At 52.6% G+C, this 27,289-nt stretch overlaps 1 protein-coding gene across 4 annotated transcripts in view; it reads left to right on the plus strand.

Moving 5' to 3' along the window:
- The window catches only part of PTPRE (protein tyrosine phosphatase receptor type E), a 162,101-nt gene that overhangs the window by 31,145 nt on the left and 103,667 nt on the right, over positions 1 to 27,289 (plus strand). The window contains exons 1-2 of one of the 4 annotated variants that reach the window (XM_058698122.1): positions 4,729 to 4,854; positions 5,245 to 5,451. The exons of 2 other annotated variants lie outside the window; for them this stretch is intronic. The gene's annotated coding sequence lies outside the window, so the exon portion shown is untranslated. Of the gene's footprint in view, positions 1 to 4,728; positions 4,855 to 5,244; positions 5,452 to 27,289 lie in introns of those variants that run through there. One more of the 4 variants, XM_058698123.1, reaches the window with a different exon arrangement.

Raw genomic sequence — 27,289 nt, forward strand, 5'->3', positions numbered from 1 at the left:
ATTCGATATACCTGCCCTCAGAATATCTTTCTGACAATCCTGTCCTGCCTTGGGTGCCTCCTTGATTAAATGCCTTGGAAGCTCCTTGTTGTGTTCATGCAAGAATTCTTCCTGCTCAGCCTAGAACACAGACCCCTACCAGATCCCAGCTTACCTCTGATGCCTCCCGTCCTGCTGTCCTCCAGAGGTGCTCTGCTCACACCCCTGCTGGTGAACCGTACCTCCTCGCCATGCTGCTCACGCAGCCTGGCACGTCCCTGCTACACGCACCCCTCATCCAAGTCTTTGCTCAAGTAGCACCTCGTTCTTTCCTCCAGGAAGCCCTCAGGGACTTCCTCCCTCTCCCACGGAGCAGTGCTCCCCCTGCACCCAGGACATTCCCTCCTTCAGTGAGTCTTGCTATACCTCCGGCCGGGAGGAGGGAGTAGGAGCAGACGCCCCTTCTCCATCACTGGGTCACTTCTCCTTCTCTGGGGCACTTCTCCGTGCGCCTCAGAGTCTGCGCCCTCTTCCCTGGGCTGTTGGGCCCGGCAGCCCCCGGCGCTCACAGGGGCATCAGTGTGTGCTTGGGAATGAACGAACGAAGCCCTTCCCACGTTAAGCACAAGGTGGAGCCAGGGGGAGGCACCACACCGGCCAAGGCAAGGCTCTCGTGTTTGAGAGGCCAAGGCCAGTGCCACTGAAAAGGCGGGGCTTGCCCTAGGTTGTGGAGGGGTGCTCCGGTCTCGAAGGTCTGCAAATGATAAAATCAGGAACTTCAGATTCCACTTTCTTTCCAGCTAGCACCTTCCTCCTCCTCCACCTCCGTCTGGGGATTCTTGGACAGCTGCCCGGCAGCAGTCGTGGGAACAACACATGCTTGCTGAGTGCCCGTTCTGCTCCGTGCACTGGCACCGCAGCCCCGGGGGAGTCACAAACACAGATGCCAGGCAGGCGACGTCCAGGGACCGGGAGAGCCCTGCAGGCCTCAGCTAGGAGAAGCAGTACCTGCCGTGGCCACAGGGGGCGCTGCTGCTCAGAATCGGCCTTGGTCCGTGCCCGGAGCGCAGCCCCGGTTGGGCAAGCCTTCGGATTGTTCGAGAGAAACCGGACATCTAGACTGGGTTGGGAAATGCTACAATTAAAAAATGTGGATGACTGAAGTACATTCTTTCTTACACCAGAAGGGCTAAAGGGGGTATGTTTCTCGTTGCCTTTGGTCTCCGGGCAGGCAGCTTTCCACCCCAACTGATGCATCTCGGTTCGTTTCTTGACTTCCAAGAGCTCTCCATTTCCAATGCCACACAGCGCCACCTTCTCCGTCTTGCCAGAACTACGTGAGCCAAGTCCCCACGGGTGCACTTGAAGGCTCCGTCTTTATGTCTAGGCTCCCTTGGTTCATGGACTCTGGCCCCGGAGCCCTTCACCTGTAGCCAGGTGATCTGCAGAGTAGCGAGGAGGTGAGGCATGGGACAGCCCAGTCCTTCCTCCGGGCCGAGGGCAGAGCCATGGCGAGTACGTGGAAACACACTGGTCTCATCAACACATCCCGGATTGTGTCACCAGTGGGGAAAAAGGCAAAGAAAAAAGGCAGAATGTCAGTGCTTCTCTGCAAAGCTGCGTGTCTTTTTATAATATCTCACAGGGAAAAAATAGGTCAGCATCGCCCCAAATGCAGGCCAATTTTCCCGCAGTCCAATCAAGAGCGTGTAGATGGGCCGTTTGACGTGCCAGGAAGCTCGCGATCACCATGTCAGAAGTAATGAGGATGAGTGCGAATGGAAAGAGAGTCTTGACTCCCAGGGAGATATTTTAAGCAAGGGGGACCGAGGAACCCTGCTCTACCTGCCAGCGATCCGAGGCTGTGAAAAGTCGTTAGCAATGACAGGATATTGAGGAAATGAAGAAGTCAGGGTTAAGGTGCGGTGCTCCTGCCTCTCTGAAATGGAATTTTAGAAAACGGAACTTTTTCTTTAAATTGTACCACATCCTTGGTTTAGAAAAGCCAATCAGCTCGCGAGCCTATGCCCTTGATAGGTCCGTTTGATCGAATTCAGTTTAGATCGAAAAACCACATCGTGCAAAGTGCCCGCCAGCAGGTGAATGGAACAAGACGACGTGGTCCATCCAAACAATGCAGTATCATTCGGTCTTAAAGAAGAAGGCGATGCTGACATGTGCTGCACGTGGGTGAACCCGGAGGACGTGATGCTGAGTGACATCCGCCTGTCGCAGGGGGACAAATGCTGGATGATTCGACTCACAAGAGGTACCTAGAAGTAGTCAAATCCCCAGAGACAGGAAGTAGAACAGAGGTCACGGAGGCGGGAGAGGGGGGTGGGGGAGTCGTTGTTTGATTTCATGTAGGTGCAGAGTTTCCTTCTGGGAGCAGGATAAAGGGCCACTGGACCCTACACTCACACAGGCACGAAACTGGCAAGTTTTATGTGCTGTAGGTTTCCCCACAACTTAAACAGTCCTACAAGAGCAGGAACCTGAGGACTGCATCTGTGATCGCAGGCCAAGACACCTTTGAGACCCGGAAGTACTGTCTTATCACACAGGCCAGGATCCCCGGTGACTTATCTCTCTATCTCGTCTGTCTAACAGAAACCACAGCCATTTTTACGTAATTTTATCCTTCTCTTGTTGACCTGCCAGGCATCACCGCATCCTGTCCTAAGGAAAACAATAGGATTCTGTAAACTTGAGAAGGGTATTTAAGGAAACCATCGCTACGAGTGTAGTTCAGAGCAAAACGTGCTTGTGTCTCTATTAACTTCTGAAAGCGTATGTTTTTCTGAATCGCCAGTGGTCTGCGTTCATCTTTCAAACTCTGGACTGTATCAGGATGATTTCAAAATATTCCCCCTGCCCCTCTGTGACCTCTGTATTGAGGAAGAAGACTTGCTGGTCCTTTTCCCCGGCATGCAGGGTGTCAGAGATTCCTCTGGGGCTCTTCAATTCCTGAGTTTCCTGGTCTCACGGAAGGGTAGTTGGGGACAGCCTGTGGCCTCCTGCCTGCCGCAGAGTCCCTCACGTTCTCCAGTCCCAGATTAGACAGGTGGACTGGGAGGAACCATGCCCGGGGCTGGGCCTCCTCAGTGGGCTGGGCAATGTTGGCTGGGGTGTGTGTGTGTGGTATTGGTGGGCGGGGAGGGGTGGCCGGGGGACTCTGACCTGGCTGCAGACTTTGGGACAGAAGGAGGGAGTAGTTTCCCTTTGGTATTGGGTTGCGTAGTCTAACGAGGAGTAATGGGGTTGCCACAACAGTTGGGGAGCTCGGCCCTGTGGACCCCAAGAGCAGGTGAAGTGCTCCCTTCGGGCAAACACGTCAGCCCCAGGGGCAGGGTGGGGGGCAGCAGTAATTTGGGGCCCCGCTGCCAGAAAGGCTGAGTTGCAGGGTAAGTTTCTGTGCAGAGGGTATGATGCGGATCCGGGAACAGGCTGAAGGATAAAGCGGGACTGGGGATTAAAGTAAGACCAGAGCCATGGTGTCAGAGTGACAACTTGGTGGGTCAAGGCCAGATGGACAACTCTGGAAGGTAGGCGGGAAGTATTGACTGGATGGGTGGATGGGTTGGGGGACGGATAGGTGGAAGGATAGGTGGGCGGATGGAAAGGTGGGTGGATGGGTGGGTGGATGGATGGGAGGCTGAGTGGGGCGGAGGGTGACCTACCCATGGATGCCTAGGTTGATGAAGCTAGAAAAGTAAGCAAAGATCAGGCCACGAAGGCCTTATAAGGAGTTGAGCATAGTGTGGAAAGCCATTGAAAGAGTTTAAGGACGAGGGTGACAAATGGATCTGTGTGCCTGAAAGATCGCTCTGATTTCATGTGGAAAATGGGCTGGTGGAAGTGCAAGACTGGATGCAAAGGGACCGTTTGGAAGGCAGCTGCAGGAAGAGATTGTAGTGCCTTGAAATTAGGTGAGTGACAATAGAATAAAGAAAGTGGGTGAATTCCACGAATTTTTAAAGAACACCGTTCTCAGGAAACAGCGACCTAGATATTTGGGGTACAAGAGGAAATGCCCGATGATGACCCCTAGTTGATTAGGCAGCTGGGGGAATGGCAGCACCTTCCGTCAGGGTAGGGGACGGAAAGTGGGTCATGTTTGGGAAGAGGGAGGGATTATCCCGTTAGTCACAGTGCCTGTGACCCTTGGTGGCACCCATCTGTCTGCAAGACGCTTCCTCCGCTGGAGCTGAGGGCAGGCCCCGCCCCTTCCCTGCAACCCCAGAACTTAGCTCAGCGCTGGTCCGTGGTTCGGATTTAGGCTGTTGGTCTCACTGGTAAACATGGAGCTGGGATTGGACAGTCTCTGAAGAGCTGTGTCACTCCTGTGACATGGGGGCACGGCAGGGAGACTTGAGGAACTGGCAGGTCAATGTGGAGAAGCTTCCAGAGCAAACTGGCTGTGGGGAAAAGGTCTCCGTGTCTGGGCAGCATCTCAAGCCCAAGGCAAAGTGCCAGCCAGACTTCGGGCTCCTTGTCCCGGGGCACCTGTGTGTCTCATAGCTCCAGGCTCTTGTTTGAGGAACCCCTTTCTCATGACAAGTGTCACAAACACTGAATGTCACCCTTGTTGCAAAGGAAGCTGATGTGGACAGACTGTGTGTTGCCTTCCCCCGTGAGAACAGGGCTTGGCAATCAACCAGACTCACTATTACAACATGTCCTCGGGGAAGTAGGTCATGTGTCCCCAGGAGAGTCACAGAGGCCAAGGAGAGTGAGAGGTTTGCGCTGAGCAGGGCTTTCTTTTTCTCAAAGCTCCAAAGGGTGGGGGCCAGGAGCCATTTTGTTTTCCGGCCAGTGATGCGTTTCCTTCCCAGGATTAGTCATCCCCACCCCGTCCGCACCTCTGGCTCTGAGGTACATGAACACAGAAGTGCGTTCTGTGTCTCGCCTCTAGCTGACCCCTGGGAGATGCTTGCCATTGTTGGGCTGTCTCCTGGTCCTCCTTGTAGTTGAGGAAGAGAAGGTGATAGATCACCTCTGTGGGGTGTTTGCTCGCGACCTAGCGTGACTCCACAGAGTGTCTCCTGTGGCGCTTCCCACAGGTTTCTGAGAGGCCTCAGTGAGTGATGAGGCATCACCCTGTGGTGAGGTGGCCCAAGATGGACCTGCGAGGAACGTAGCAGAACCAGGGAGGCTGGGCGAAGGGCGCGGGAAGATGGCTTCCGCCTTCAGACTCAGGAAGGAGAATGGGTCCCTCAACAACCTGCTTGGGAAGGGGAACCAAGGTGATTAATTCTCCTGCAGGAACAGAAGAAAGAGGGACCTTCTTCTTCCTTACCATCGCTCCAGAAATATGCTCACTCCCCTCGCTCAGCTGAGACGGTCACAGACGACTGATGGGGTCCCCGACCGACCTTCAAAATGAAGGAGTTTGCCGTTCGTGGAGGGCTTCTGTCAGACTCCAGCTAGAGACATTCCACGAGCCCAGAGCGTTCTGAGCAAACCCACAATGTAAGGCTTCATTTCCCTAACTTTCCTTATCTTGCCTCAAAGACATTTCCATTTTCTCAATGTTCCATCCCCAAGATGTGGTAATGTTGCTGGTGTTCTATGTTGGGAAATGTGTCCCTGGGACCAACTGTGGTGCTATAAAGAAAATGATAGTTTTCCTTCTAAATGATTTTATATTTACACTAAAGGATAAATACATAAGATGCACTGAAACCCTCAAGTGATTGAAAATAAATATATGGGGGCATCTGGGTGGCTCAGTTGGTGGAGCATCCGACTTTGGCTCAGGTCATGATCTCACGGTCTGTGAGTTCGAGCCCCGCGTAGGGCTCTGTGCTGACAGCTCAGAGCCTGGAGCCTGCTTCGGATTCGGTATCTCCCTCTCTCTCTGCCCCTCCCACACTCACGTTCTCTTTCTCTCTCCCTCTCCCTCTCTCTCTCTCTCTCTCTCTCTCTTTCTCTCTCTCTCTCAGAAATAAAGATTTTTTTAAAAATTAAAAAAATAAATATATGTATTTACTTAATTCAGTGATTAAATAAATTAATGTATTTACTTAATTGGAGACTGCACCAGGGCCGAAGCACAAAGAGAAAACGTGCATTAAAATACACGGAGGGAGAATGGCCGTCCATGCATTTACCATTCAGCTGGTATTGATCACCTACTACGTGGCTGATGCTGCTCAGGGCCCTGGGAGGAGGGAGAGGAGAATTCAGACTTTGCCTTCATTTCAGGGCCAGTAAATAAAGGACATATGCATGGAGATGTTGATTGTGGCAAAAAAAAAAAAAAAAAAAAAAAAAGTGAGGACCCATCAAGACGGAAAGTTTGAAAAAAGATTGGTTCCACTTACGGGTCATGGAACGATCTGCAGCCCATCAGAGGCATGCTTCAGATCTATAAGGGCCAACAGGGTGGGATTTCTGCGATTCGTTAATCAGTGGGATGAGCATAATGCCTCGTGCGTGTCGTGTCCCCAGAGTTTACATCTGCGCGCACTCGGCTGTCGAGAATCGTGGGCACGGCGAACGACGTGCTGAGACACATTGCAAGTTACCACGTAGATCACTCAGACCATGCGGTTATGTGTTCAAGAACAAAGGTGTGCAGAGACACAGCGTGGGTCATCACGTATTTGTACAACAGCGCACGTGTTCGGGAAAAGCACCTGACTTCGAAAATTTAGTGAACTAAATCGGCCTGACCTCCAAACCAGGATTGGCAGAAACGTGGTGACAGCGGGTCCCTGGAGTTCAGGGGAATGGTCATGCCCAAGGGTCTGGGTTTTATCCTGGAAGGCCAGGAGACCGTGCCTTTTGAGCCCAGGAGGATGAAGGTAGACTCAGGACACCAACAGAGAGTTTGAGAACATGCACCGCCCCCCCATCGCCTCTTTTTTAGTAGACTTTATTTTGTAGGGAAGTTTCGCTTTCACAGCAAAATCGAGTGAAAAGTGAAGAGATTTCTTATGTACCCCCTACTCCACACACACAGATCTTCTACCAACGCCTGGCACCAGAGAGGCACACAGACACCCCATTACGTCTCCAAGTCCATGGTTTACATTAGGGTTCGCTCTTGATGACATCCATTCTGTGGATTTTGACAAATGCACATGACACGTATCCATCATTTTAGCGTCCTGTGGAATAGTCGCACTGCCCTAAAAATCCCCTGTGGGCCACCGATTCATCCCTCCCTCTCTCCTCATCTCTGGCAACCGCTAATATTTTTTCACTGTCTTCATGGCTTTGCCTTTGACTTCTGTCTTCATTAACGTTTGCCAGAACGTTATGTAGTTGGAATCGTACACGTATGTAGCCTTTTCAAATTGGCTTCTTTCGCTCGGCACAGGCGTGGGGTCCTTCGCGTCTTGGCTTGGTAGTACCACACTTGGGTTTAGTGCTGGATGACAGTTCATTGTCTGGACGCCTCGCAGTTTACTCATCCATCCCCCTAGCAGAGGGCTTCTTGGTTGCTTCGACGTTTTGGCAAAATGATGGATAAACATTCGTATGCAGTTGTCCGTGTCAGTGTTACGTTTTCGACTCATTGCGGTAAACGCCAAGGAGCGCGATTCCTGGATCGTATGATAAAATTACGGTTTCTGTGAGAAAATGTCAGACCGTCTTGCAAAGTGGCTGCACCATTTTGCATTCGCAGCAATGAACGGAAGTGTCTGTTGCCTCACATCCTTGCCAGCATTTGGTGTTGTCAGTGTTCTGGATTTGGGCCCTTGTACCGGGTGGGTGGTGAGATCTCTCCATTTTAATTTGCATTTTCCTGATGACATCTGTGTGCACCGTCTTCTCTCCTGCTGATCTGTCACCTGTATACTTCCTCAGGGCGTGGCCATTTGGGTCTTTTGCTCATTTTCTTTAAGGATTGGAAGTTATTATTTTTATTTTAAGTTTATTTATTTTGAGAGAGACAGAGAGGGGTGGGGAGAGGGAGAGAGAGAGAGAGAGAGAGAGAGAGAGAAAGAGAGAAAGAGAGAGAATCCCAAGGAGGATCCTCACTATCAGCATGGAGCCCAACATGGGGCTCGAACACATGAACCGTGAGATCATGACCCAAGATGAAATCAAGAGTCAGACACTCGGGGCTCTTGGGTGGCTCAGTTGGTTAAGCGTTTGCAGTTAAGCGTCAGACTTCATCATGATCTCTCAGTTTGTGAGTTCGAGCCCTGCACTGGGCTCTGTACTGACAGCTTAGGGCCTGGAGCCTGCTTCAGTTTCGGCGTCTCCCTCTCTCTCTGCCCCTCCCCTGCTCATGCCCTGTCTGTCTCTGTCTCTGTCTCTCTCTCTGTCTCTCTCTCTCTCTCAAAAAAAAAAAAAAATTAAAAATTAAAAAAAGAAAAGAGTCAGACACTTAACAGACTGTGCCACCCAGGTGCCCCTGTCTGTTTTTTAATCAAGTTGTTTATTTTCTTATTGTTGAGTTTTGAGAGTTTTTTTGTGTGTTGTTGGTAACAGTCTTTTATCAGATGTGTCTTTTGCAAATGTTTTTCTCCCAGTCTGTGGCTTATCTTCTCATTCTCTTGACATTGCCTTTTGCAGAGCAGAAATATTTAATTTTCACGAAGTTCGGCTTACCAGTTCTTTCTTTCACAGACCGTGCCTTTGATGGTGCATCTAGAAAGGCATCGCCACACCCAAGGGCATCTAGGTTTTCTCCTATGTGATCTCCCAGGGGTTTTATAGTTTTCAGTTTTGCATTTAGGTCTGTGACCCATATTGAGCTAAGTTTTATGAAGGACTTAAGGTCTGTGTCTACGTTCATTTTTTTTTGCAAGGGGGCGTCCAGTTGCTTAAGCATGACCTGTTGAAGAGACCGTCTTTCCTCCATTGTTTTGGCTTTGTTCCTTTGTCAAAGATCAGTTGACTGTATTTATGTGGGTCTATTTTGGGGCTCTCTGTCCTGTTCCATTGACCGATTTGTTAATATTTGTGCCCACACCACACTGTCTTGATGACTGTGGCTTCATGGCGAGGCTTGAACCCGGTAGGGCCTGTCCTTCAACCTTGTTTTCCTTCAGTATCGTGTTGTTTACTCTGGATCTTTTGCCTCTTTGCACAAATGGTAGCATGAGTTTGTCACTATCCGCAAAATAGCTTGCTGGGATCTTGATTGTAATTGCGTTGAATTTGTAGATCACATTGGGAAGAATTGATGTCTTGACCGTGTTGACTCGTCCAGTCCTGCATCCTGGCGTCTGGGGATTTGGATGCCTGTCACTACACAGTCAGATGGCGGTTTCTGAAGTGGACTCTGAGGGCAAAGTGGGATGTACCCAGGAGCGTGGGCTTTCCTCCAGTCAGTCCACAGCGTCTACACCATGCCCCACACGGAGCAAACACCTCATAAGCCGATGCTGGGTTGGATTCCAGGGAGGGAGTAGTTCAAGAGAAAGGAACAGTGAGGAAAGCCTCCTCTAACTGAGGGCCAAGATTTCTTATCTGCTCCTTTAAAAGGTCCTTTTTAGGGGTGCCTGGGTGGCTCCGTCGGTGGAGCGTCCGACTTTGGCTCGGGTCATGATCTCGTGGTCTGTGAGTTCGAGCCCCGCGTGGGGCTCGGAGCCTAGAGCCTGCTTCGGATTCTGTGTCTCCTCCTCTCTCTGCCCCTCCCCTGCTCATGCTCTGTCTCTCAATAAGAAATAAACGTTAAGAAAAAAAAATCTTTATAAAACAAATTAAATAAATAAATAAATAAATAAATGGTCCTTTATCAACTTTTCCTGACCTTGGGCCTTGGCGTGCCTTCTTTCCCTCACACACTGGGCCCCCTGGGGTTCTTTCTGGCTCCTCTGCATCCACGTCCAGAAGTTCTGTCTCGTGGGGGTCTGGTCTCAGCCCCGGCTTCACTGGGTCACCTCTGACCTTGAGCCCCTGGGAGCGCACGCACACGCACGCACCGTGACTTTGCCTGGAGCCTGCGGTGGGTCCAGATCATCTCTGGAACCCTAACCCACACACGCGTGAGTTTGCCGTCACCCGCGCCTCGCCCGAATGTGTGACCCCTCGGCTCCGTTAGCCCCCACACGTGACTTTTCCTTCTACAGAAGCCCGTGGCTCTCCCAGCTCTCCTCTCTGCTGGGGGTGTGCATTCAGACGATGCCAACAAATCGGCTCCTCCAGGCCGAGCGGGGGTTCGGAGGCGTCTCTGCTTATCCTGCACGTGCCCAGTGTGTGTGTGCGGCCTTCTCTGGGGCGCATAAGTGCTTTTTTCAGCTCGCACAAATGCGAGCGATTAGACATTCAGTGAAACACCCCAGCTGGAGCGTAGCCGCTTCGTGGCATTCCTGGTGACAGCCTCCCCTTTTTGGAGCCGGGCAGGCGGGAGGTAAGAGGAGAACAGCGCTCGGCTTGTTGGGGCGTTCGTAGCGCACCCGGGGTGGGGGGACTGAGAATTCTTCCTTAGAGGCCTCTCTGTGTGGCAGGGGTTGTATTTAGAAGGGGGGGCTGCTTGGTAAAGGCCAACCGTGGACTGGGGGCTGGTCAACACCCCAGGGATGGGGTGTGGGGCCCCCCTGGCTCCTGACAATGACCTCAAGCCAGCATATGGTGCGGAGACCAAGGGGGGGCGCCCCTTCGTGCTCTGTGCTATCTGTCAGGCGCTCTCTCGGCGAGAGCGCACGGCCCCTGGGACTGGCATCCTTACCGCTGTGCGACTCTCTCTCCCCTCCTAGCGTCTCTAACCGTCTGTCCCCTCCTAGCGTCACTGCCCTTGGTGGCCGTGAATGTATGCACACTCTGGTCCAGGCACGGCAGGGCCAGGCGTGCCGTGGGGACCTGGCAGGTTGCCGCGGAATGAATGAATGAGCGGGCGAGTGAATGAATGAGCGGATGAGTGAGTGGAGAAAGATGATGTGCGACGCGCCTTGCGTGACACTTCCCATGCAGTCACTGGGGAGATGCTCGTTCTGGGAGGTGGCACAGAGACTTTCGATTGTCCTTCAGGAATTATTGGGTCGTTTTCATTTCATTCAACAACAAGCATGCATTATCTCTTTTATTCTTGAAGTTCTATGTAACAACAGGGAAACAGGGTAAACGTCCGGTCCTTCCTCTTTGCTGGGACGCAGGGGTCGTGGGCGGTCTGGCCATCCCGGCCCGTGGCTCCAGCCCCTAATTCGGGAGAGGCGGCCCCCGATACGGCGTCCTGCACCTGCCCGCAGGCCGGCGCCCATGGGGTGTGGGGACTGTGTTAGGTCTCCCAGCACCCCGACCTGCTCCAGTGCCCAGCCAGGTAGGGAGCTGTGCCCAGGGTTAAGGCTCGTCACATTTTGTGAGGGAAGGAGGAATGAAACCCTGACCCCAAGGAGCCCTCTGGTTGCTCACATCACCGTCTCCTGGACACTAACGATGCTAGTTATTAAGAGGGTTGATTTTTTTTCCCTGTAGTCTGACTCTGGGGCCAAGCCTCTGGGAGAGTCTATGCTGCCCATGTAACAGGTCCAGGCCGAGAAAGCGCCCTCGGTTGTGCGTTCCCTTTACCCGGCCAGTTAGAGCGGGTGAAGCCCTCGTCTTCACCGCCCACCCGAGGCCCTCACAGCTTTACACTAGAGAGCCATCGGGCACCCTGTCCTCCCCGCTGCGTCTCCCCCGCCCCCCCCCATAAATTTGTGCCAGGCCACTGCCCACGCTCCTTCTGGGATCACAGGTAGCTGCCACCAGCGAAAGACAAGGTGTGCAGCTCATTTTGGTTTCAGGTCAGTGGAGGGCAAACACAGCGCTGAGTCGGCCGTGGTTTGGAAAAGTAGTTCGCCAGCCTGGTGTCTTGAGACGTCAGTGGGGATCCACAGAATGTTTTAGAGGAAGGTCATGGCACGGTCCGATCTTAAAAGGTAGCAACGGGCCAAGCCCTGAGGCGTGGAATGGATTTGGGGTACCGCTACAGGAGTGCTCCCATCGCACACGGATCATGTACCAGGCTTGCGTTGAGGGCTTGAGGGAGGGCCTTTAAATTGAACGCAGACAAAAGTGACCAGAGCGGAGACCGGAGCTGGTCGGGAAAGGCGGGTTCCCAGCGGGCCCACAACCAGCGGGAGGAGACTGGGATCCTGTGTGTCGGTCGGGAATGGCCCAAGGCAGCGGTTACATTTGCCAACCCTGGCGACGTGTTTTATTGTCATGGCTGGGGAGGCGGGCCGGAGTCACTGGCATTTAGCAGGTGGAAGCCCGGGATGGTGCTGAGCGTCCCACAGAGCACAGGACGTACCCTCGTGACAAAGGATCTTCAGGTGCAAAATGTCACCCTGCTGAAGCCGAGAGACCCTGGGCTGAGGTAACGTCTGGAAGGGGAGGAAGGACGGAACCTTGCCGTCCACCGGAACCAGGGCCTGGGGGAGGAGCTAGACTGGGGCCACACACCAGACCGAGGTGCCTTCAGATTCCTAGGCAGAGGCGGAGATGTTTGTCTAGAGGCCTCGACTAAGAGGGGCGAGGGTCACGGGCCGAGAAACATTCGCTGATGTTGGAGGAAGGATGTGCATCAGAGGAAGGGGGTCCATGGAGGACCATTATGATGGCTGCTACGCCCCAGTGAGCCATGTGGAAACGTAGCTGACCCGTGATACTGAGGGTCCTTTCCTGCCCTTCTGCTGGGGCCAGCAGACAGCTGAAGGCCTGTGGTGCAAGCCCATTGTCCATGCTGTGCACGCACACACTGGCCAGCCCAAGTGTCTGGAATGCTCCCGCTTGCAGCTAATCAACTCCCACTCTTTCTTTAGCTCTCAGCCAAGGCTGTTTCCTACAGGAAGCCCTCCCTGACTGCTAGTCCCGCCCGGGTTGCCTTCTCTCAAAGAACTATGTGTGTTCATGTTTCTTCTCTCAAAGAACGTGCGATGAATGTCCGTCTCCCCCGTTACCCTAGAAACGTCCCGAGAGCCAGAAGGGCTTCTGAGTTGGCCCATCAGGGTATCTATCTTCAGAGCCCAGCACATAGTAGGTGGTTGGGAAGTGTTTTGTAACTTACTACGCTTTGTTCCCGATGCCTAAGAAAGAGTCCTCTTTGCACTGCATGAATGGCCAAACAAGGTGACGCATCCAGACTGGGCCAGGGGACGCTTCTCCAGTCCCAGGAAGGTGGAGGGTGAGTGCAGTGGAGTGTTGTCCTGCCTCTCGTAGAAGCCACAGGGCCAGGGGTGACCTGCAGGTGCGTGTGGCCGCCGGCCCTGGTGCTGAGCACAACACGTGCTCGCCTTCCGGGAAAGCCACGAGCTGTGCACAGAGAAGGAAGGAGACTGTGCTCTGGGCCCAGCATCCGTCTCCAAGCTGCCCTGTCCCTCTGTGCCCGAGAGAGAGGGATGGCATCTCCCTCCTGGAGGAGAAGTCAGGCCTCATACCTTTCATCTAAGTTTCCATCCCTTGGTGAAAGTGTTCAGTTTTCCTTTGGTAAAGCAAGAGTCAGGGTTAGCATTGACCCCTAGGTCTTAAAATCTGGTGTCGTCAGCCTCTTTGCTGCCGAGACCCCCCTCCTTGCAAAATTAATTATTTGAAGCGGAACCCAGTGTAACTGCAGCCCATCGCCCGCTCTGGCTGCAAGGTATCCTTTTCTTCTATTGAATTTAAACGTCCACGAATGTATTTTGATAGATGATGCTTCTAGCTGTCTCTAAGAATTAATGAAGCTCTTAATTCCGTTTTTTCAGCCCTTGGCCAACTGTGGACAATTCTCAATTTTAAGGGAAAGATTGACTTCTTTATTAAGAAACCTAAGTGCCTCGGCGATTCTTTCCTCTTTCCGAGGGTGCTCGCGTTGTACGGCGATTAATTCTTCTCTCGAAGGTACAGGTTGCTGACGCTCGGGAATGTCACTTTGGGGCCCGTGAGCCCTGTTCAAGTCATGATTTTTAAAAAAGCGTCTGCACCAGTGAGTGCCACGAAGAGTTTCCTTCCCACCGGGCACTCACAGTCGGTTGTATAATTTTCAGAACACGGGCTTGTCTGCAGTCTCCCGGATGTCAGCATTTTGCTGGACGCGTGGGGGGTTCCCTGGCTCACCCTGGAACTAAATGACAGGTGCAGCCAGCCAGCCTTTCCTGCGTTCTCACACCGAGATGCCGTGAACACGTTTGGGCTTTAAATGCCTCTCGTCCCAGGTTCTCAGAACCTTCCGAAGAGCCTGCGTTCTGCTTCTGAAATTCGGTCTAAGATGCGTTTCCTTAATAGGTAGGTCACTACTGCAGCGGGTGGGTTTGACTTCTTCAGAAGCTTCTTTAATTTTAACTTCCATATGAAAGTTTATGCCCATCAAACGGCAGGAAATAGTTGCCGATCCCCTAAATGTTATCATTCCAAACGTCACGGGAGTGGCAAGGATCTTTTTTCTGTGGCTGTTTTAAGTACTTAAATTGGTTTACGTCCCTGTGGAAATGTGAAAAAAGCATGGATTGGGGACGTCCACTCTGCCAGGAGTTTGGGGGGTTTTTCTGTTACAAACCGTGGTCTCCCCACACCTTGCCCGGTATTTGCGGTAGACGAGAGCCAGATCCTAATCAGAAGTGCTTGCCTTCCCTGAAAATAGGAAGAAATCGTGATTCCCCTTTGCATTCCTTTTACAGTTTATATTAGAACAAAAATATATCAATGATTTTTTAAAGCTTATTTATTTATTTTGAGATTGAGAGACAGAGAGACAGAGAGAGGGCATGTGGGGGAGGGGCAGAGAGAGAGGGGGTGGGAGAGAGTCCCAAGCAGGCTCTGTGCTGACAGGGTCCAGCCCGACATGGGGGCTCGAACTCTCCAACCATGAGATCGTGACCTGAGCTGACGTCAAGAGTCGGATGCTTAACAGATCACGCCACCCAAGCGCCCCTAAATGATTTTGTTTTATATTCCTCTCCCGGTTTGTGTTAGAGCGTAAATATACATGTATGTGAGTGGCCAAACGTAAGGAACACAGCTGGCTTCATTTCAGCTAAGTTCGGGGACCCCTCCTCAGGTGCAGCGAGGGGCTGAGCCTGGAGCCCCTGCTCCTCAGACCCAGGCGAGCGCAGGGTCCCACGGCCTCGCGCCGTGTCCCGTTCAGGACAGCAGGCGCTGAATTCACGGGCGGCGGCTGCACACCTGCGCTGTTTTTGCTGCACTGGCCCCTTTGCCTGCACCGCCTCCCTCCCGGCTTTCTTGCTGAGGTCCCCGGGCCCCCGGAGGCTTCCGTGCGGTCACTGGTCCCCCCAGTGGTCTGCGGGTGTCCCCGGTTGGGTGTGGATGCCACAGGCATCGAACGGGGCGGTGAACGCAGCATGAGCCGGCACACCGGTCTTTACTCCACCTCCAACAGCCCCCAGAAGCGGGTGGACGTCCCGCTTCCACGAGCAGTGGAAGCTCGGGAGGCCAGACGCACCGGGTCTACAGTCGGTTGGACTTGCTGCCTCAGATCTCCGCACAGCCCCTCGGCAGGAGTGCGGGGACCTTGGACGCTCGTGTCCCGGAGAGACTTGGAGACTTGCTCAAAGGTCCGATCACTTATGTTTCCGGGTGGGTCAGATGGGACAGCGGGAGCTTCCTTGGACAGATACCACAGCCAAACACATGCACACCAGCCTCCTGGAGAAGGCTGTGGTCGTGGTAATGCTAAAACGTCCGTATTTGTTGAGCACGTGACATGTGCCGGACCCCAGAGAGGGCGCCTGTTAGGAAGGTCACCGTGCACATCCCACAGTGCCACGGGGCGACCAGCCGCTCCCTTTTCCGGGCATTCCGGGGTTGGCCGGCACGCGGGGGGTTCAGCGTGAGGCTGGACAGTCTTGGGCAAAGCGGGGCAAAGTGGTCACCCCACGTACCACCCTGGGGTAAAGGCAGACGTCTCTCGTTCTGTAAGTGGAAACCCCATGGCTCAGAAAGCAAGGCCAGCAGCCCAGTTCTTCGTCTGGTAGGAAGACCAAGACGGGTCAGACCCCACATCCTCACGCCCTGATGGCAGTGCCCAGGTCACGGCCGTGAGAGGCAATCCTTCCATAGCTGAAGGCTCAAGGGCATCCATATGACCAACATCTTAAGAAAGATTGAAGTGCAAATTGGAGATCCCTATTCCCTTTTGAAAAGGAAATGGTAAAAAATCAGAAAATGATTTTTTAAATTTATTAAAAAAATTTTTTTTCAGTTTATTTATTTTCAGAGAGACTGAGACAGCACAGGTAGAGGAGGTGCAGGGAGACAGGGAGAGAAAGAGAACCCTAAGCAGGCTCTGAACTCTCAGTGCAAAGCCCCTCACGAAACCATGAGATCACGACCGGAACTGAAACCGAGAGTTGTACGCTTAACCGACTGAGCCACCCAGGCGCCCCCAGAAAATTATTTTTGAACAAAGTTTCATGCCTGAAGGTACACAAGCTTGTTTTGTTGGAAATCAGGCTTTCGGTGGCAAAGGAACAGACACTCCCAGGGCAAGGTCAGGCCAGCTGCACGGTTCCTTTTCCAGCCTTAAGTCTGTTGACGCTGACGGTCGGTCGTCTGTCGCCCTGTTGTGTGAGGAGTGCATGATGCAAGAATATTCCTCAGTTGACTTTTTAAAGACAAATTAGTTAATTTGTCTGTTTCTTTATACAGGATAAAAAGCAATTCCAGCCATGATCCAAAACAGTCGATCAGGTTAAAACTTAGAAGTGCATGTAAGCTTTAAATGTATACACCTCGAGTGGCGCCTGGGGGGCTCAGTCGGTGAAGCGTCCGACTTCAGCTCAGGTCGTGATCTCGCAGTTCATGGGTTCGAGCCCCACGTCGGGCTGACAGCTCAGAGCCCGGAGCCTGCTTCGGATTCTGTGTCTCCTTCTGTCCCTGCCCCTCCCCGACTTAACTTGCGCTCTGTCTCTCTCTGTCTCTCAAAAATGAATCAATGTTAAAAAAAAATTTTTTTTAATGTATACGCCTCACATTCCCACAAAGTGACCCAGCTGTGTAACCAGCACCAGAGTGAAGGAATGCCGCATGCCCAGGCCCCCACTCCAGCCTCCTGGTGCTCTCTTCCAGTCCCTTCCAGGGACATCTACTGTCCCCACTTCTAACACCATACATTCATTCATTCCGTTTGTCTGCTTCTGAACTCTGTGTAAATGGAATCATGGAGTGTGTAAAGTCCATTTTGTTTTAAGGTTTCTTGAATACCGACGATACACAAGGAGCTGTGTAGATCTTCGATGACTGTCAATGGCTTGGCTTTGAGTGCATCCCAGCATGCTCTTATGGAAGCCTGTGTGTCCCGTATGGGTCACAGAGGTGTCTGAGTAGGCCAGTCCTAGAAGACCACACTCCGCCGATGACCGGCTCACCCGTACTGTGCGTGCTCGGGAAGGCATTGCCACGGGGTAAATCAATCATGTAAGCCTCACCGTAACGGAGTTCAGCAGAGTCATGCGGCCTCTGTGTTGGGGGGTCTTGTGAATGCTGAGGTCCTGTGCACTCTGGGCTCGAGCAAACAAGTCAGGACAATAAAGAGAAGTCACTAGTAGGTTGAGGGGAGGTAGGTTTTCCAAAGTCACCTTCCCCGGCAGCCACCGGCGGGGACCTGATGTGAAGGCACAGCTGTCTCAACAGACGGTCCCCTTCCAGCCCCGGGCTCTGCCCAACAACATGCTTGTCCATCCTGGCCACCGATGAATCCTGCCTCTAACGTCCTGGGAGCCCTCGGCCGGTGCCTGGAAGCTCCTGCCGTTTCCGGCCTGCAGGCTGGCATGACCCTTGTTATGTCTTGATACTCTGTGCTTTTCATCCGCGTGCTAGCTGAATGACTGAGCTCCGGGGTTCTTCCTCATCACCCCCTGTGTTCTACTCCATGAACGTGGAATCATAATAACGGGGCGGTTACAAGCATTCAATTAAAAATACTTTGTGGGAGCACCTTGCACAAGTAGGCATCCGATAAATACCAGCTCCCTTTCCCTGGAGATAACATGTGATTGCAACTGTGCCTTAAAATTCGGTCCGAAGCTTCCTGGCTGACGAGGCAAAAATGAAAACACAATGGCTTGTATTGTTCTGGTCAGATTAAAAGAATGTTCCCAGTTTTTCAGGAAATATAAACTTTCCTGGAGCTAGAATCGAAGGCAACTCTCTTTTGAAAGCCTGAGTAATTCAGTTGATGGGGTTTGCAACCATTTTTTTTCCTGCCAGAAGATGAAGAAATCCCCTTTTTATCTCCATAGCACGTATGAATCCCTTAATTAAAAAATACTTTCCTGAGGCTATAAATTAAGTATGGAAAGCTCATGCATTGCCATTAGGATTGAGTGAGTTCTCTTCCTCGGTTTCTTTACAACCTAGAGCAAAAGGGCATAGGACCTGGGGTGACAGGAGGGAGTCCTTCCTTTGCTTGGTTTTTGACGCCCCGATGGCTCGCATGTGTCTGTGAGGATGGAGATGATGTACATGCAAGTGTCCTGTGGCATCAGCATCTGTAGAGGAAGGGATCAGGCTGGGAGCCTTTTCTGCTATCAAATCACATGTCTGCAGGATCAGTGTGAGTGTAAACTCTGATTAATCAAAAGCCGAGTGAGCCGTTGACACACGCCGTGGGTGCTTTGTGCAACTGTGCTCGTTCTGGTTTGTGAGCGCAGAGTTTTGCTCCAAGGGCTCATGGGGGTCGGATCCAGAGCCCGGAGCCTTGTGGGGCTGCCCGAGTTAGGGAGGCATGGCGGTCTCTTCTCTTCACCTGCCTGGAAACTTCAGAATTTGGATGAGTTTGCAACTTCGACATGAATGATCAAAGCATTTCAGTTTTTTGTTCTTTTTTTAATGTTTTTTTTTTTAAAGTTATTTTTGAGAGAGAGAGAGAGAGAGAGACAGAGTATGAGCCGGGGAGGGGCAGAGAGAGAGGGAGACACAGAATCCGAAGCAGGCTCCGGGCTCTGAGCTGTCAGCACAGAGCCCAATGCGGGGCTCGAACCCATGAACCGTGAGATCATGACCTGAACCGAAGTCGGACGCTCAACCGACTGAGCCACCCACGTGCCCCAGTTATTTGCTTTTTCATAGAGGAACTTACACACACACACACACACACACACACACACACACACACACAAAGAATAGCATGTAACCAAGGTGTTTCCCCAGCTCTCAATGGTCAGGAAATTCAGCACACACAAAGTCCAGGGAGATGTGAAGGGGCCACTTCACAAAGGGGCTCTTGGGGACCCTGTCCTCCAAGGGCCTTCAGGAACCCAGCTGTTACAGGGCACCCAGAGTACCCTGGGCCTCAGAGCTGGCCCTTGAGATGCAAGGACAGTGAGGGACTCCATCACAATAACCATCGCTTTGCAAATGAAAGGTCTGCATCTGCAGAATTCCTTGGAACCAGAGCAAGCTCTCCTCCTGGTCTCTGACCACCCAGGGCTGGATTTCCACCCTTTAAAACTGCTGATCTTGGGGCGCCTGGGTGGCTCGGTCGGTTGGGTGTCCGACTTCGGTCATGATCTCACGGTTCGTGGGTTCGAGCCCCGCATCGGGCTCTGTGCTGACAGCTCAGAGCCTGGAGCCTGCTTCAGATTCTGTGTCTACGTCTCTCTCTGACCCTCCCCCGTTCATGCTCTATCTCTCTCTGTCTCAAAAATAAAAAATAAACGTTAAAAAAAAAAAACTGCTGATCTTTTGTACCCTCGTTGCCTGTCCCCGCCCCCTCACCGGCCGGTGGGGGCGGGTCCCCTCACCACCATCCACAACTGATGTGTTGTACTTTGTTGTACAAATGCATCAAACGTAGCAGACATTCCGTAAATATCCTCTGTCACCCGATTACATATTATATAGCTTCAGATGCAAGGATGTCGCCCGCAAACTCTTTATTCTACACTCAAAAGCTTGATTATTCTAACTATTTTTTCATTAACCCCACAGTGGGCTAAGTTTACCAATGGACGCTGAAGTTTTCATTATAGCTGCTTTTGTGAACATTTTCCCCTCGTTGCTGAAGATTTTAGGCGGATGACGTTCCTGTTCTTGTTAGAGGAATCGTGTGTTGGAGAAAGGACATTTCATTTTAATTATGAATGTTTTGAATAATTAGTCACTTCAGAAATAAACCATTCTCTCCCCCCACCCCACCCCTGGTGAAACTTATCTGGGGCTAGTGGTTGGATAGATAGGTTTCTATGTCATTAAAACTAATTGTGGTAGCAAAAGCAACTGAGTCATCATCCTGTCCCCTATCTGTGACACAAGCATGGAGGGCTCACCGTCTAACACACAGCAGCAAAGAGCTCTGTGTCCCTTGTCACACGCGGAGGGCCTGCCAGTATGTCATACAGAACTGGAGTGTCACAGAGATTGCCCGTCTGGCACGAGCTGTGGGCTCTGTTCGCCTTGCTGATGTGGCACTCACCACACCTCTGGGGCGCGTGCAGACATTCGCACCCCACTGACGTCCGCCATACAGAGGGACCCTCGTGGGCACAGGGAGTCCCGCCCAGGCCGAGGGACCGGGGAACGGTTGGAGCACAGGTCTTGCAATAACAGACTTGGGGTGGGAACAAGGTTTGACGTGAACTTCAAGGATGTCACCTCCGTCGTTGGAGTTTCTGTGTCCTCTCTGTGAGGTGGGGAGGGTCATTCCCAGCCCGCCCCCCTCCTGTGACAAGGGCTTGGAGATGATTGTCTGCCTGGTGTGTGTGGCAGGAGAGCCCATGTGCGGTAGCCGTGGCCTTGCTGTCGTCATGGCTACGGTGCGTTTCGGTTCTCTTGACGGAATGAGCACCTGGGTACCGAGGTTCCCATCCAGTCATGAGGCGAATGCAAGGTGATTCTCGGGCCAACCCTCAAAAGCCCGTGATTTCCAGTCTGGTCGAAGCGGAAGGACACTTGTCGGACATACGGTGGCTCTGCAATGAGACTCGCAGCTCTCAACTGGCCAGAGATGTGGGCCAGGAGGGCGGGTGTCTCCAGAAGGCTGGCCGGGACCCCTGCTGGGATGGCCAGACCGTGGGGTTTCCATCAGTGCTCACTTAGGCTCCTGCCGAGTGCAGATGTCCAGCTCGGTGCAGTTTTCCCAAACTCACCTTCCAGAGATCTTACCTTTGCAGAAACCAGCCCTGCTTTCAATGAGCCAGACTTCCTTTGCATTTGCTCGTGAACCTTAGAGCTGAGTTTAGGGTTAGGTGGAAAAGAACATCTCGGGGTCCTCACAGGACACACCAGATAAACTGTTGGCTTTTTAAGGAAATGGCGCGTTTAAACAACTTTTTTTTTAATGTTCATTTATTATTTTTGAGAGAGAGAGAGAGAGAGAGAGAGAGACAGAGTGTGAGCGGGGGAGGGGCAGAGAGAGAGGGAGACTCAGAATCCCAAGCAGGCTCCAGGCTCCGAGCTGTCAGCCCAGAGCCCGACGCGGGGCTCGAACTCCCGAGCCGTGAGATCATGACCTGAGCCAAAGTTGGACGCTCAACTGACTGAGCCACCCGGGCGCCCCAGGAAGTGGTGCTTCTTGACCATGAGGAAGCTTCACTGCAAGTGTCCTTCCTCTGGTCGCTGGGTCATGACCACTTCCTCCACCGTGGTCCTGGGGGAGCACTCCTCTGCACACAGCTTGTCTCCGGGGGAAGTAACTTCTGGCCTGGGCACCGGGAGTATGGGGTTTTCCTAATGTTGGGGGCATTCTCGCCCAGGGGCGGAAGGCACGCATCCTGCTGGGTTTTGTTTCAGGCCCTCGCTCTTCCTGGGCACTCGACTTCCTGCAACTTGCTTCAAGGTCCTTGTGAGGATAGATGGGCTCCCGTGTGAGGAATGTCCAGTGTTGTGCCTTCGGATCGTCAGTGCCATTCTGACCCCTGTGCTGTGGCCCCACCCCCCTGCCATCCCCAGGGGATGGCCCTGGACTTTCTGTCCTTACCAGAACTGCCCCTTCTCTGGACCTCACCGTCTCTCGTTCACGGTTCGCAAGCTCGCTCATACGATGCTGTGTCCTCGGACCATCATCTGAAGCTGCCCGTGACCTCCTGTGTAGAGGCCCGCCCAAGGTCACCCACCCTTCCACTGCGATGGTGTGCAGGGCTCTGGCCAGGGGAACACACACACTGGGTCTCCCTCCCTCCCTTCAGACCTGGGCTACAGGACAGACCACCAGCCCCGCACGAGGCAGGTGAGGCCCCAGGGGTCCCTGCAAAGTGTGCAGACATCCTAGTTCGGCTCTCCCTCCAGCCTCTGACATCTCCACATTGGCCCAAATGCCTGACCCTACGCAGGCTGTTTGCGGAAGCAACTCAATCCCGTGCATTTTAAGATGATTCCGTGAGCCGTAAAGAAAAAAACAAACAAACAACGAAAACTTTTTCCTGAGAACGACGGACGCACTGCCTCCCCGTGGAAGAGGAGGGCTGACCTTTCTAGGTAGACCTTTCTAGGTCCGACATCACACTTCTGTTACGGCGCATTGTTCCAGAATGGGGTGAGGCATATTTGTGCTATAATGCTGTTCTTGTTTCCGAGTGAATACTGCAGTGTTCTTCGATGTGGAGGAGGGATTCATTACAAGTTCACGGAACTTTCTCAGTGGCGGCAGCGGGGGGAGATAGGTGCTTGTCCTCAGCAGAGTATATGCGGAAGCCTGGAGACAGTTTAGTTAATAGCTCAGTGATGTATGAAGTCTCCAAAAGCTCACCTTTCGTTATGAACTCGGCACTAGATGGAGATACTTAGTCTTTCTACTTTAAGATGCTACCTCGATGCTTAAGGTAGTCTTTGCCACCTCACATTGTTTAAAATTTTTTTAATGTTGATTTGTTTTTGAGAGAGGGAGACAGAGAGAGAGAGAGAGAGAGAGAGAGAGAGAGAGGGTGAGCGGGGTAGGGGCAGAGAGAGAGAGGGAGGCACAGAATCCGAAGCAGGCTCCAGGCTCCGAGCTGTCAGCGCTGAGCCCGACGTGGGGCTTGAACCCACGAACCACGAGATCGTGACCTGAGCCGAAGTCAGACACTTAACCGACTAAGCCCCCCAGGCGCCCCATCACCATGTTTTAAAGCTAGCCTTTGCTCTGCGCACGTTACATGGATTCTTAGTACTGACCTGGTTTAATGGGTCAGATCTGACAGTTTGGTTGGGGGAAGTTATTAAACTAAAATATTTCAGGGTTTTGGTGTGTTTTGAAATTTTTTGTTGTTCTTTCTTTTTGTCGTTATTTGCGCAAAATAACTGGTTGATGAACCGATCTTTCCTCACTTGGTTTATTGCTTTTCAAAGTCTTTTTTGGGGGGGAGGGCCGCCTGGGTGGCTCAGTTGGTTAAGCCTCCAACTTCGGCTCAGGTCATGATCTCGCCGTTCACGAGTTCTAGCCCCGCGCCGGGCCCTGTGCTGACAGCTCAGAGCCTGGAGCCCGCTTTGGATTCTGTGTCTCCCTCTCTCTCCCCTCCCCTCCCCCACTCATGCGCGCGCGCGCGCGCGCGCGCGCTCTCTCTTTCTCTCTCTCTCCCCCTCTCAAAAAGAAATAAACATTACAAACAAAATTAAAAAAAAAAAAAGTCTTTCTTAAGGATAGCTAACATCTTTTCTGCTCCGGATATCAGGTTCCTGGAAAAGAATTGTGTCATTTTTAGAGTGGTTCTTCTCCTTTTATTATGATGCTAATATATTTTTTGAGTCTCAGCAGCCTCCTCTGGTGTCTGTGCGGGATGCCCACATAACTCACTTCCTGGAAACTCTGAGACTAGGACCCCGTCTTGAGGAATGGCCACCCCTTTACCCAGGCCCCCAAGTCAGGCCCAGGTCTCCCTTGATTTCTTCCTTCCTCTACATTCTGTAAGAGGTGGGCTCAGCCCCCTTGATCTTTAAATAGCCACCTATCCCCAACTCCATCCCTCCTGCCGCCGCCCCAGGGGCACCTCCCCATCCCTCACCTGGACTCAGCGTGGCCTCCATATTTATTCACAGATCCACTGTCCATGCTCAGTCTTTCTCCCCTGTGCAGCCACCACAGTGGCCTTCCTTTTGGCAGAGAGAGGGATGTCCAGGCTTACAGCCATCTGCAGCCCCCTTGCAGCTCCTGCCCGAATCCAAACGCCTTTGCAGCATCCCAGGCCCAGCACACCTCACATTCCAGACCTGTACTTGTGATTTATTGGATATCTTCTGTATACCGAGCTCAGCGCCGGGTCCCTCGTGTGGATTACCTCTCTTATTTGCCCAGCACAGTGAGGATTATTATTCCTATTTCCCAGGTGAGGAGGGTAAGGCTCAAAAAAGGTTAAGTGACTTGTTCCAAGTTCAAAGCCAGGATTTAAATTATTGGCCATTTCCAGAATGTTCCAGGTACTCTCTGGCTTCCCTGTCTGCCTGGGAATCTCATTCCTGAGAAAGATGCCCTGACTTTGGCCAAACACAGGTTAGATTCCACTGCTTCCACGTTTCAAAGCCCCCAGGCTGGCTGTGGTCACAGAACTCACCCCTGCATATCAGTGATCTGATTATAAGCCAGTCTTTGGGAATTCCAGAGGGGGTGACCTAGAGCTCCTATGCTTGTGTTTTGTTTGTCTGTGTGTCTGTTTTGATCCCTAGACCTTCCGCATTTGGCACAGCACAAGCCCATGGTAGATACCCCACAAACAGTAGCCACCGGTGTAAGTGCATTTATTCATGGACCCAACTGGTATTTTTTGAGTTGCTGATATGTGCGTAGAATTGTTCACGTAAGAAGTTCAAGGTAGAGATGACAGGATTTCCCAGCAGAAAGCACCAAACTAGCTACGGGTTATGTATCTTTGGGTGAGTGTGCGCACCTTGCTGTTGTCATGGGTAACCTTCGGTGGACTGTGCCTGCCCGCACCGTAGGGCAGCGGAGAGGTGGTCCAACTTAGTCCTGATCCACTGCCCACCGATATTATGTGGCTGGTGTGGTTGGAGCAGGAAGACCGAGGCGGATGGGGCAGCGGAGGACGGCGGCCAGGAGGGACAAACTCAGGGGAGCCCGGAGGCTCGGACGAGGTGTCGAGGACGGTGTGGGCATGATGAGCTCCTGGCTGTTTGGGCTGAGATGGAACGCTTGCCGGGCCGGGGCAGCGTGAGGAGAGTGGGGGACGGGGAGACCACGATGTGTCTGGAGGACAGTGGAAACAGTTTCGTGTGGGTGAGGCGTCTCTGGAAGGTTCCTGCTCTGGACACCGTGGAGAGGAAGCGCCATGTGACTTTGGCGGGGCTGCAAAAGGGGGGTTTGATGTTAGAAGTGGGGAGGGGCCCCCTGGAGAAGGAGGGTGCCCGTGCCCGTGAACCGCATGTGGGTGGCTTGCTGGGGCTCTTCCCCGGAAACTTCCAAGCTCTGTGACGCTCTCCAGACGGTGGTTTTCCGGCACATTCCCCCCTTCCAATCCCTACCAGTCTGATCGGAAAAACGCTTTTCTCTCTATTCGTGAACGGTAGCTCTTCTTATATGATAATAAAACTGTGTTTGTTAACACTGGTGAACGGGCATGTGTTGCTGGTCCCTTTGCCATTTGTATAGGACGGGTAGTAGCTAGCATTTTAATTAACAGCAACAATAGATAATTTAAAATTAAGAAGCACGTTATAAGTTGCCTCTCATTCTGGGTCCACGGGAATAATGGGCCTCCTGAAGAGTTATTTAACGCTACGGCTCATCCCCTACTCTGCCTTGGGAAATCTCGCCTTGCCCAGGCGTCCGCAGCTCGCTGCTGTTCACAGCTGAGCGTGAGGGTCATCAGCCAAAGCCTTGGCGGTTAAGGCTGATCACAAGCCTGGGGCCCCTTGGTGAAAGGCAGGGGCCTTCGAAACTGGCATTCTAAAAATTAGCACCTGCAAACATCCGTTAATGATCCAGATATTAGAGATAAATCATTTTCTTTGAGGCTCACCAGACCTTAATTAGACCAAGAACAACATCTTTTGAATCCGATCCGGTTTTCAGTTGCCATTAGCGTCGTCGTGCACCCAGTAAGCCCATCGGCAGTACCTTTCACAGGCTGGAGGCAGGGGGAGGAGGGAAACAGGCCTTGCTTTCAGGGAGCCCTGCGGACTCCATCCACCCTGCCCGAGGCAGGAGAAACAGCGTCAGGTCACATGCGATCAAGGCTCTGGCAGCGGAGAGCGAGAAGCACGGGGCCCGCAGGGGAGGCAGTGCTCGGATGAGGTTCGCTCCCTCTCTGAGCCGGTTCTCAGTCCCACCTTCTTCCCTGCCTCGCCCAGCTGGCGGACACATTTAGTCGTGTTCAGAGGTGGTCTGTGGAACTTTCCATTCTCTGCCGGCACCTGGCAGATACACCTGGCCTCTAGCACCGACTTGAGGGTCCAGCTCGACCTACGGCATCACCTGGATGATGAGGATGGTCCTCAGACATGCGTGGGCAGGTGCAGGTTTATCGTCCCTGTGTCCTTCGGTCCTCCTTCCGAATACCGTGAAATTCATCCCCCCATTCAGTGTGGATGCCTCTCCCGGGCCAGTCACGGCTCTAAGCGCATGGGCTATTCCGCTCCGCGTTCGCTAAGAAAGACACGGCCTTGCGTGTGCACCATCGAAGGATACCTCTAAGCTCGTGAGGCCCCCAAAACAGGCCCAGAGAGCCACCGGGGTTGGCTGGTCCCCATTTTCCCACTGATGGTTAATTTATATTTCAGTCCTTCTATTGCCAGTAAGCAAGAGGTAGTGGAAAAAGGAAAGTGATTGGATTAACCTACTGATTTTTTTTTTTTTTTTTTTTTCCTGCAAACTGGAAAAAAAGATGCTGATGTTTGCTGTTTCTAGGCAGCAAGCTCGGACCCGACGTGAGGAGCCCGGGTCTCCCTGGGTGCAGAGCCCATTTCACAGACCAGAACCCTGGGGTCCACAAGGGTGGGGAAGGGAACTGGTCAGCATTGTCTGGGAACGTGGCTGAGCATGACTTGGTTTACTGTATCCACATGGGGTGGGGTGGGGGGGGGGTCAGGAGCCAGCAGCCAGGGAATGAGAGGTCTCTGGGGCCAAGGCTCAAGGTGAGACCCTGTTTCCTGTGAAAATAATGGTGGAGTGGGGCGAGGGAGGGCACACTCACAGATGACCCCAGTATGACGTAGCAGGCCTCGTGGAGGCTGAACCAGTGCCACCCGCTGACAAGCCAAGGGCTCCCGGGTTTTCTCCATCTATTAGAAATGTTCATTCGCACACGATTGCAGAATAGAAAGAGCCATCATTTATAGAGCAGTGATCATGTGGGTTTGAGAGGCCAGTACATTTCCACCACGAGCAACTTTTTTCCCTCATGAAATTTTTTGAAGGAAAAAATGTGAAATCCGTACCTCCCACACCCGGGGAGCTGGGAGCCCTGGGTAATGTCCCCCCCCCCCCCACCCGGGGGAAGCTGGACCCCTGGTGTCAGGACTGGATTTTGGACGCGGGTGGGACTGAGCATCCAGGGGAAGTGGGGGGCTC

The sequence above is a fragment of the Neofelis nebulosa genome, chromosome 13 (genome assembly GCF_028018385.1).
Source record: "Neofelis nebulosa isolate mNeoNeb1 chromosome 13, mNeoNeb1.pri, whole genome shotgun sequence".
Classification (NCBI taxonomy): domain Eukaryota; kingdom Metazoa; phylum Chordata; class Mammalia; order Carnivora; family Felidae; genus Neofelis; species Neofelis nebulosa.